Below are 10,748 nucleotides of genomic sequence, written 5' to 3'. Positions count from 1 at the left end.
TACACTAGAAACAGCGAGGGTCCCACCACTCATCACAGGCTTCCAATCGCAATAACATTATTCAACCATCACCCTCTGCCTCCTGCCACTAAGCCAAATTTGGATCCAATCTGCCAAATTGTCCTCTATCCCATGGGCCCTAACACTCGTGACCATTCTCCCATGTGGCACCTTTTCAAATGCCTTACTGATGTACACGTATACTTCATGAACTGCATTACCCATATCTACACAACTAGTCACTTTCTCAAAAAGAATCAATCAAATTTGTGATACATGATCTCTCTTTGACAAAGCCATGATGACTATCCCTGGTCAATCCCTGCCACTCCAATTGGAGATTAATTCTACCCTTCAGAATTTTTTTCCAATAGTTTCCATACCACTGATGTTAAACTCACTGGTCTGTAATTACCTGGTTTGTCCCTACTAACCTTTTTGAATATTGCTACCACATTCGTTGTCCACCAGTCCTCTGGCATCTCTCTTGTGGCTAGAGCGCATTTGAAAATTAGTGTCAGAGCTCCTGCAAACTCCTCCCTTGCCTCACAAACGAGCCTGGGACACATCACGTATGGGCCTGGGTATCTTTCCACTATTAACCCGCTAAAACAGTTAATATCTCTCCCATTTTAATGCTGATTTGTTTGAAGCATATCTCAGTTCTTCTCCCTGATCGCAGCACCTGCATGGTCCCTCTCATAGAGAACGCAGATGAAAAGTAATCATTTAAAACCTCATTACTCCCTCCGCCTCCATGCATAGTTTGTCACATTGGTCTCTAATGGGTCTTACTATTTCCCTCGTTATCCTCTTTCCCTCTATATATTTATAACATACCTCTAGATTATACTTTGTCTTGCCTGCCAGTGTATTTTTCATGTCCCCTCATCGCTCCCCTAAATAAATTTTTAAGTTCCTCCCCAAAATTTCTCTACTCCTCCAGGGCTTCCACTGTTTTCAGTTCTCTGTATCTGCCATAAGCCTTTTCGTTTCTTACTTATTCAATCCTCTATATACCTTGACATCCACAGTTTCCCGGACTTGTTGGTCGAATTCTTTACCTTTGCGGGAACATGTTGGCCCTGAACTCTCACTGTTTCCTTTCTGAATGACTCCCACTCTTCTGATGTAGACTTTCCTTTCAGTAGCAGCTCCCAGTCCACTTTTTCCTGATCCTGTTTATCATATTGAAATCGGCCTTACCTCAATTCAGGGCCATTATTTATGGTCCACATTTGTCTTTTTCCATAACTTCTTTACATCTTGCAGAGTTATAGTCACTGTCCCTGAAATGCTCCGCCATTGAAATCTTCTACCACTTGCCAGGATTCATTCCTGAGGATTAGGTCCAGTGCCGCCACTTCTCTTCTAGGTCTTTCTGCGTGTTGGCTCAAATAGTCCTCCTGGATCTACTTTAAGAATTCCGCCCCCTCTAAGCCTTTCACACTAAGACTATCTAAATTAATACTGGGGAATTTGAAGTTCCTTACGATAACTGCCCTATTATTTATAGGCTTCTCTGAAGGTAGGCTACATATCTGCTCCTCTATCTCCCCTGAAGGTTTGGAGGCCTGTAGTACACTTCCAGCTAAAGTGACTGCCCCCTTTTTGTTTTTAATTCCTACCAATATGGCCTCCTCTGAGGAACATTCTAAGATACTAAACCCCCTTCCTACTGTAATTGATTCCTTGATTAATATGACAATGCCACCTCCTCTTTTACACCACCACTTCCGCCACTCCCCTCCCCCGGCAGCACGCCTTATACCCTGAGATTATTGAGCTCCCAGTCCTGCCATTCTCTCTTTCATGTCTCTGTGATAGTAATGATATCATATTCCCATAAGTTAATCAACGCCGTCAGTTCACTTACCTGACTTGTAAGACTCTTTGCGTTAAAAAAAGATGCAATATGGCCTTCCATTATTCCCTTATGCCTTAACTACATTTTCTCTGCCTTCAAAAATGGCTGAGTTGTATAACATTTGCAATTCCTTACTCCACTGGAACACCCATGAGTCAAAGGACAATTGAACAAGTGTGGGCTGTGCCTCCGCAGTTTCCACCCTCAATTACCATAGTGTCCTTGGCAGCGTCACATCCGGTCCCGGTGCCTTATCAACTTTGATGACAGATAACCTCTCCAACACCTCTTTCCTTTCAATTTTAAACCCAACTCGCGTCTGAATTATCTCATTTTTACCATTGCCTGAGCAAACACCTTCTTCCACGGTTAAGACAGATGCAAAATATTTTTTTAATACATCAGCTATGAACCTTGTCTCAATATGTAGACCCCTGCTCGGTCTCAAATCAGCCCTAATCCTCCTTTAGCCACCCTTTTCACACGTTGGTGGTGTGATTTAATCTGTTAAATTATTCTGATTTGTAACTGTGGAGTTCCTGGATTCACTTGAACAGAAGGAACTTGTTAGCCGCAGTTCACCTGTCCTGAGAGCCAGATGCCAATTTGCCTCAAGCTTGGGTGTGAAAATCGACTCTCAAACACACAATCTTTGAAACACTTGCTGACTGTAACTAGAAGTCCAACACGCTATCCGCTGCGCCACAGAGCCAGACGCACGCTAGGCAACATTCCATTCCAGACAAGGAATTTCTGACCTTGTAGAAGAAAAGTTTCTGAAGCTCAGCAATTTCCAACAGTTGATCAGTAACGACATTTCAAAGGTGCTCATTTCCTGCGAAGTGTTTTGGACGCCCTGAGGTTGTGAAAAAAGCTATAGAATTTTGAGAAAAATAGCTGGAAAAACTCAACTGGTCTGACAGCATCTCCGGAAATGAACAGAGTTAACGTTTCGAATCCGTATGATGAAGACTCGAAAGTTAATTGTATTCGTCTCCGCGGATGTTGTCAGACCTGCTGAGTTCTTCCAGCTATTTTTTTTGTGTGTTTTAAATCCAGGCCTCTCAGCAATATCCCCACCTAATTCCAGTCGTTTCTACAACCAGACAAACAGTCTGCTTCCAATTCTAGGGCATCTTCTATACCATAAACTAACAACTCCCCTCCCAGAAGCAGTAAGACTTTTACTAACACCACTTCCAGCTGAATTGGAGAATATAATGTGTTTGGGTTTGAGCTGTGTCGCCGAGATTTCGCCAGCGTTGAGTGAGAAAGGTTGGTAATCTACAAGGAGCAGGGAGAGAATGTGAACTAATGTCAGACACATGAGCCTCGAAGCCATTCAGATTGCAGGTATAACAAATGAATTGGATTAAGGGCAGGATAAAATCGGATCAATCATCGGTTGTCTCCTCGTTAGTATAGTGGTGAGTATCCCCGCCTGTCACGCGGGAGACCGGGGTTCAATTCCCCGACGGGGAGTTTGTTTCTTTTGAGAGGTATAAAATCGGATCAGGTGCCTGTAATTTAATTTATTGACGGGGGATTCGAAAATTTTCGCCGAGGTGGAGCCCGTCAGTGGAAGTGCCTGTCTGAGAACTGGAAATGAACTGCGGCTGAAATTTAAGCATTGACATTGAATTAGTTACAGCAAATCGATTATTTTAAGGGAGGTGTTGGTGGAGTTATTTCAGAGAGGGAACGTCATCATTCTTTCCAGGATAAGTTGCATTTTTTTATTGTTCGGTGCTTTGTGGATATCTATATGGAGCCGTTGTAAGTGATCTTTGTCTCTTCCACGGCCGCTTGCTTGACTCGCTGCCTGGGCAGCAACAGACCTTCTCCTGTCTCGAAGTGTCCAAGGAAACAGCATAAGCCAATTTATTGTAGACTGGTTCCATCCGCTGGCTGAAATTGAGATGTAACACGAGGTAAATTCGTTCGGGAAGATTATAAATGGGTGCAAACAACATAAACCTGGAGAGAATTATTGGAAAACAGTTTATCAGTCAGATGCAATATACCAAGATATAGTTCTGGCGATGCTATAAATGCTGGGTGCAATTTGGCCGCATGTGCGATGGTGGTATAGTGGTGAGCGTAGCTGCCTTCCAAGGAGTTGGCCCCGGTTCGATTCCCGGCCATCGCAGTAATGGCTTATTTTTGAGTCCTATCTGTGGTCAGACCACAATTTCGGGCCTTTGGAGTTGATCTCCTTGTGTTTCAAAATGAGGTAAAGAACAGTACAAAGCGTGCAAAAAGGTCCCATAGGAAAATCAACGGCAAATTAAATAGATGTGACATGCAGGCGGATCGTTGGCCTAGGGTCATGATTCTCGCTTTGGGGTTTTCATTGCATTTGAATGCGGGAGGTCCCGGGTTCACTTCCAGTATGAGCCCATTAGGCATCTTAATAGGAGCAGAGAAGACTGACAGGCCACCTGACCGAGGTGTACAAGGTTACGAGAGGCATGGACAGGGTGGATAAGGAGCAGCTGTTCCCCTAAGTTGGTGGGTCTTTCACAATGTGGCACAAATTCAAGGTGAGGGGCAGGAAGTTTCGGGGGGATGTGAGGAAAAACACTTTTACCCAGAGGGTGGTGACGGTCTGGAATGCGCTGCCTGGGAGGATGGTGGAGGCGGGTTGCCTCACATTCTTTAAATCGTACCTAGATGAGCACTTGGCACATCATAACATTCAAGGCTTGGCCAAGTGCTGGTAACTGGGTTTAGGTAGGTAGGTCAGGTGTTTCTCACGTGTTCGTGCAGACTCGTTGGGCCGAAAGGTCTCTTCTGCACTGTGTGATTCTGTAATTTTCATCACTCATGTATTTTTGAACGTAAAATTCGTATCTTGAATGGGATGACGCCTAAACTCCTACTTCTCATATATTTCCGATATGTGGAATACGTTTGCAATACTTAAACCCGAAGTTGCATGTAACAAATACCTTACACAGCTTTTGGGGCTCCAACCTGCGCTCAAATTCACCTGTTAAATGGACCAGTCAAATGAACTCCCCTCCCTTGACACACTAGTTGAGAAATTTGCTAGAGGATTCTGTAACCATGATATACCGCAAGGCGGCCTTCACTGGTCAATATGCGCAATGGGATTCTTACAGTTGCACGCACTGTAAGATTGGTATTATCAACAACCTTGCAAATAGGACCGAGCCATTTGCTCACCATGCAAGCTCGGTGCTGAAATCGGGCTCATCGTAGACATCCTGCAGGGTAATGGCTACCCTGATCAGATCATTTCCCGCTGTGTAACATGCAAGCTCGTGCACGGGTCTAAGCCCCGTCACTTCTCAACGTGAAAAGTGCCCAGCCTATCTCAGATTACCCTGAAAGAGCAAGGCCTCTCCAAAAAAGTTGAACATCAGGTGAAGCTAGCAGTTTCAGGCTGTTACTATGCAGTGACAACACGAGTGGTATTCGTTACTAACAAGATACTGTCATCAAAGCAGAAATCCTTTCTGCCTATCACTCAAGTGATTGATGTGGTGTATGAATTTCAGTGCAGTGTGTGCTCGGTATGTCGGCCCAAAGACTGGCCAATCGAATCAAACCGCATTTCGCTGCCTCTGTTCTCAACTGGCAGAGTGAAGACTGGAGACAACCAGCCCGTGCTCACAAAACTCAAAACACAGTGTCCAACATTAGATGTGATTCTGCGATTGGATAACATTTGCTGAATAATCCTCAGTGCGCTGAGAATTATGCTGACAGACAATTTAAGGTTGTCAGTCAGGTCGCAATGCGGCGCATTTGCGGGCACTGGAAGCTACATATATTAATACACAGGGCCCTGTTCTTTGCAGAGAGAAGGAACAAGTGCACTCATTGCGCCTGTTTCAGCTGAACAAACCCGGTAACATCGATTCACTGACGCATTCCTCAGTGCAACACCTTGACCAATCATTGTCAGTTTGGCAGTTAACTGTCAGTCACCATCGGTGGTGCATTCCGCATCGTAGCGCCACTTGCCAACCAATCAACACTGTCTTCATATATAGTATGCATTGCTATTTTCCCCTTAGGTTTTTCCCCTTATATTTCTTGCGAGTGTCCTGATGAGTGCAGAAGAAAAAGCTTTGACATGTTTCTTATTTCAGCGACACTCAAATACTTTCGCGCCATTTTCAATTTGAAAAGCGGTTTCAGCTCTGCCTGTTGGGCCCAGCCAATCTCTGGCCCATTTTCCCATTGCCCTTTCATGGTTGGTCAAATAAGCAGCTCTTTGATTGGTTACTTAAAACAGCGAGTGACATTCCGAAAACAGTGACCATTCAGGAGTAGGCCGACTGCATTTTGAAGGAAGGGAGAAGGGAGGGAGCGGGAGGAATTGGTCATTTTTTGTGAAAGTGTGTGTCACAGTTTAGTATGACAGGCGGTAAAGCTCGGGCCAAGGCCAAGTCTCGATCTTCCCAGGGTGGAATGCAACTTCCGGCGGGCCGTGTTCACAATTTCCCGAGAGAGGGCTCCGCTCTTCCGACTGTAACATTCCCGACCGCTTTCAGGGATAAGGATCAGAAATCCGCCGTTTGTCTCTGTCCAAATGAAGCCTGTGTGAAGGAGTTAGTTGGATATCTATGTGTTTGCGTTTCCAGTGAGCTGAGATTGGCTCTATTTTAAATTGCTGAGCGGGGTTACCGCCGAATACAGATAAGAGATTGACAAATTCAAACTGTTCCTAAAATAGCACCGGGATTCTGTGACGCAAAATGCAATATCACAGCCCCTAAAGTATGAAATTAAATCCTTGCCTGGAAAATAAATCATTCGGTTATTTTTATTTTTCCCGAAATTGGCGGGCTTTTCGATTGTAAAAATATATGCCAATCAACACTTCTAACTTCTGCTAAGTGACCAATCAGAGCTAGAGCCTGGAAACAGCCTCTCAAACCATTCACAATGATTATTTATAGCGAGGTTAGCTGACGGATTCTGTATCTCCTACCCTATCTGTACTTGAGACCTAAAATCTACTTTTTTCCAACAGGCAAATAATTGACGAAGCCAGAATTAACGTGGTGTTTCCTCCAGCCAAGCTAGAATGAAGATTCCCGCCTGCTCCTCCCACACAGTAAGTAAATTATCACTGACAGAGCGCAGAGACACAGACAGGTCATCAATTTCACAGTCTCAGACAGCAGAAATAGTTCCAGAGTCACACTTTCCAGCCATCAGTCAAACACTGCAGGAGAAATACATGTTGTTTCCATGTTACCTCGACTCACTGCCACAGGCGTGTGGTCCAAATTCTCACCCATGATCCAATTTTCAGCATGTCAATCCCTCAATAGGACAACCTCAGCTACCACCTAACTGTCAAATAAAACTGATGAATGTTGCCGATTTCAATTTTACAGTCTTAACCATAAAGGTGAAAACTGAGATTCATGTTCAGTACTGGTCCAATATTTGCACATATTATTCGTGTATAAATTGCAATACTAATTCCTAACAGTCTGTCCTGACATAGAATTGAGCTATAAACTCCATGCTAATGCTAAATTCTCACACAGTGTCAAATTAAAGATACTTTACCAATTCAGGACTGAGCTCCATTTTGCATTTGTGTGGAAATTCTGACTCAGAATCAGACTGAATGCTACATAACAAATCATTTCGTACAAGCTGGAGTTACACTTGCGGACCAATCCAGGATCAGATTGAAGGATACATTATCTTTAACAATTTTGTTCACAGTGAGAGAGATTTAATACTCAGCCAAAGCTGACACCCGTTGTTTGCTTTAAACCTACTATATCAGTGGCTTGTTCTTCTGCTGGAAATGTATGTGGAATGAATCTAAACTGATAATTAGTCCCAGAGAATGAAGGTTATATAATGAATCGCACACTCACACAGAAGCAGAGAAAAATTCTCATGCACATTTTCAGTGCCTGATGCTGAAAGATATAGGCTGTTCAGTGCACTCACTCACAATATCTGAATCTGAGTGATAGTAAAGAAATATGACACACCAGTTGTATTGCTGAGAGACTGAGAAAGAGTCCAATAATCACACAGAGCAACAGTTGCTAACGGACACAAATAAAAGCCCACACACTAACACACACACAACAAATTCTACTTTCACATACAATACCGATGATTCAAAAATGCCAATTGAATCTCAGAAATTTTTATAATACCAAAGTTATACAGATGTAAAATTAATCCCACTGACTGATACAGAATGAATTTCATGCTCACAAACAGAGCCAACTAATGAAAGAAACATATGGTGCCCATGCTTATATTACATCACAGATACAGAAACAGATACAGGATGGACAATACCTGCTGGCCCAGCCCACGAAGCCAACACCCCATGAATGAATAAAAAAAACACCAAAGACTTCAGATTCAGAATGTTTCCACGTTCACATACAGTAGTACTGAATAATAGAGTTAAACACACACATACACCACTGAGAGATTCAGAATGAGCCCCAAACGTATCTGCATCACCAGAAAGTGTTTGAGAACAAAACACTTGCACACCTACAGTTCTACTTCAAAAAGTGTCCCGACACTCATACAGTACCAGAAAATGCAACATGCAGTCTGAATTTGACACAGATATATTGTACCAGAGAATGACAGACACAGAATGACTTCAACACTCACTTTCAGTACCAGAAGCTGACTGATAGAGCGAAATCCTGCCACACGTAGAGTTCCACTGACAGTCTCAGGATGTATCCCACCTCTCTTAATATCAGAAAATGAAAGATAGGAATGGAATATAAGACAAATATAATCTACAAAAGAGTGACTGTTACAGAATAAATCCAAGCACACTGGCAGTTCCGCTGACAATGTCTCCACACTCACATACAGTAACCAAGACTTAGAAGATCAGAATCCCTCTCAGTTTCACACAGTACCGGTGACTGACATAGATAATGAATTCCACGATCACAAAATGGGCCAGAAAAGATCATTGAAGAATGTATCTCACCCTCAAATTCATAACTACGGTCTGACGGTTTCAGCACAACATTGTAACTAATGCTTGGTATAACAAAATATTATGAAACGTCATCTCCACCGTTCGTAATTCTAAATGCTAATTCTGAATTCGCCATCCAATAAATTGTGAACGGTTCCTGTCTGTTCTGCCGCTTTCTGAATGTGCTGACATCTACTGGCCAACATTGAGAAATGCAACAGACCGGAACATTTTTTTTTATTAATTCAATGGATATGAGATTCGCTGGCTCGGCCAGAATTTATTGTCCATTCCTAATTGACCTTGAGAACGTGGTGGTGAGCTGCCTTGTTGAACCGCTGCAGTCCCTGTGGTGTAGGAAGACCCACAATGCTGTGAGGGAGGGAGTTCCAGGATTTTGATACAATTGCATTAACTGTGTGTGTTGCAGAAACAGCTCAATAAGAGGAATGAGTGAAGAGATGTGATAGGGCGGGTATATCAATGATCAATAATGAATTCAAAGAGAATTCGATATTAACTTGTTTTCCCACTGAGTCCGTAGAATTTGGAACTGGCTGTCATACTGAGCAGTCAAGACAATTAGCACAGCTGCATTTAATAGAAAACTAGATAAGCATAGGAGATGGGCTAGGTTTCATGTATAAACAAGTAACATAAAATTAAGTAAACTGGGTTCAGGATCGTTATCAATAATGTACCAATGTGTACAAATGGCCCAATCAAGTGTATTCTAGGTAGAATGAATACCAATTTCCAAATTGCCTCAGTGACTCACAGATATATAATGAATCCCACACTCACATAGTGCACCAGAGACAGAACAATGTAAACTGAATCATACACTCAAACACACCCCCAGAGACCGACGAATACATAATGAATCCCTCATTCACATAATTTTACAGAGAGAGCAATGCAGAATGAATCACAAATCCCCAGGGATTGACAAATACATCATGAATCGGACACTCAAATCCTTTACCAGGGATAGAGCGATACAGAATGAATCCGGCACTTATACACATGGAATCGTAGAATAGTTACAGCACAGACAAAGCCCATTCGGCCCTTCGTGTCTCTGGTGGTTCTTTGCCAGAGAAACTCAACTGGTTCTTTTCCCCACCCCTAACACCATAACGTGGCAACTTTTCTCTCTGCAGGTTTGTAACCAATTCCCCTTTGACAATTCCGAGTTTACCATGTCTCTTCCACACTCTCTAGCAGTGAATTGCAGATCCTAATGACTCACTGTGTGACAATAGTTTTCCTCATGTCACCATTGGTTGTTTCGCCAAACACTTTAAATCTGTGCCTTGCGCCAACAGGAACAGTTTCTCGCTATCTACTCTACCTTGGACACCTTGTAATCACAACTCCCCCAATGTGCCCATGTAACTAATGTTCATCATCCTTACAACAATTCTTATAAGGCTTTTTGCACTCAGTCTAAAACCTTCCCATATTTCCAAAGTTTGGTTCCGGGAACTGATTTGATAATAGTATCTGTGTCGGATCTACTGCCTCCAAAGACAATTTGTTTCAAGAGAGATTTAAAAATTAATGATATTTAAATGTTTGTTGGAATTTGCCATGTGCAGCGAAAATCCTGCACACATAAGTAAAATGGCCAGGCAGACATATAATTCATTCCACAGTAACAACAAGTAACATAATGGAAATATAAAAGCAACATTCTGTGAATGCTGGAAATCTGAAATAAGCATAGAAAATGCTGGGAATTCACAGCAGATCTGGCAGCATCTGTGGAGAGAAACAAAGTTAAAATTTCAGGCCATTTCACCAGAACTGTGAAAATTATGATTTGTAGTTACGTTGAGATAGGTGTAATAGAACAGGGTGGGAAAATAATAAAAGCGGATGATAGAGTAGAAGATGAGAGGCATTCAA

At 42.7% G+C, this 10,748-nt stretch overlaps 1 non-coding gene across 1 annotated transcript; it reads left to right on the top strand.

Annotated features, from left to right (window-relative positions):
- The first annotated feature begins 3,277 nt into the window (after nucleotides 1-3,277).
- Nucleotides 3,278-3,349, top strand: trnad-guc. The gene has a single exon. It is a non-coding gene; the product is annotated as a tRNA-Asp (tRNA).
- The last annotated feature ends 7,399 nt before the right edge of the window (nucleotides 3,350-10,748 follow it).

Source organism: Carcharodon carcharias (assembly GCF_017639515.1).
Source record: "Carcharodon carcharias isolate sCarCar2 chromosome 37 unlocalized genomic scaffold, sCarCar2.pri SUPER_37_unloc_1, whole genome shotgun sequence".
In the NCBI taxonomy this organism is placed as follows: domain Eukaryota; kingdom Metazoa; phylum Chordata; class Chondrichthyes; order Lamniformes; family Lamnidae; genus Carcharodon; species Carcharodon carcharias.
The sequence above is the reverse complement of the archived record's forward strand: the minus strand, read 5'-3'. Positions and strand labels throughout refer to the sequence as shown.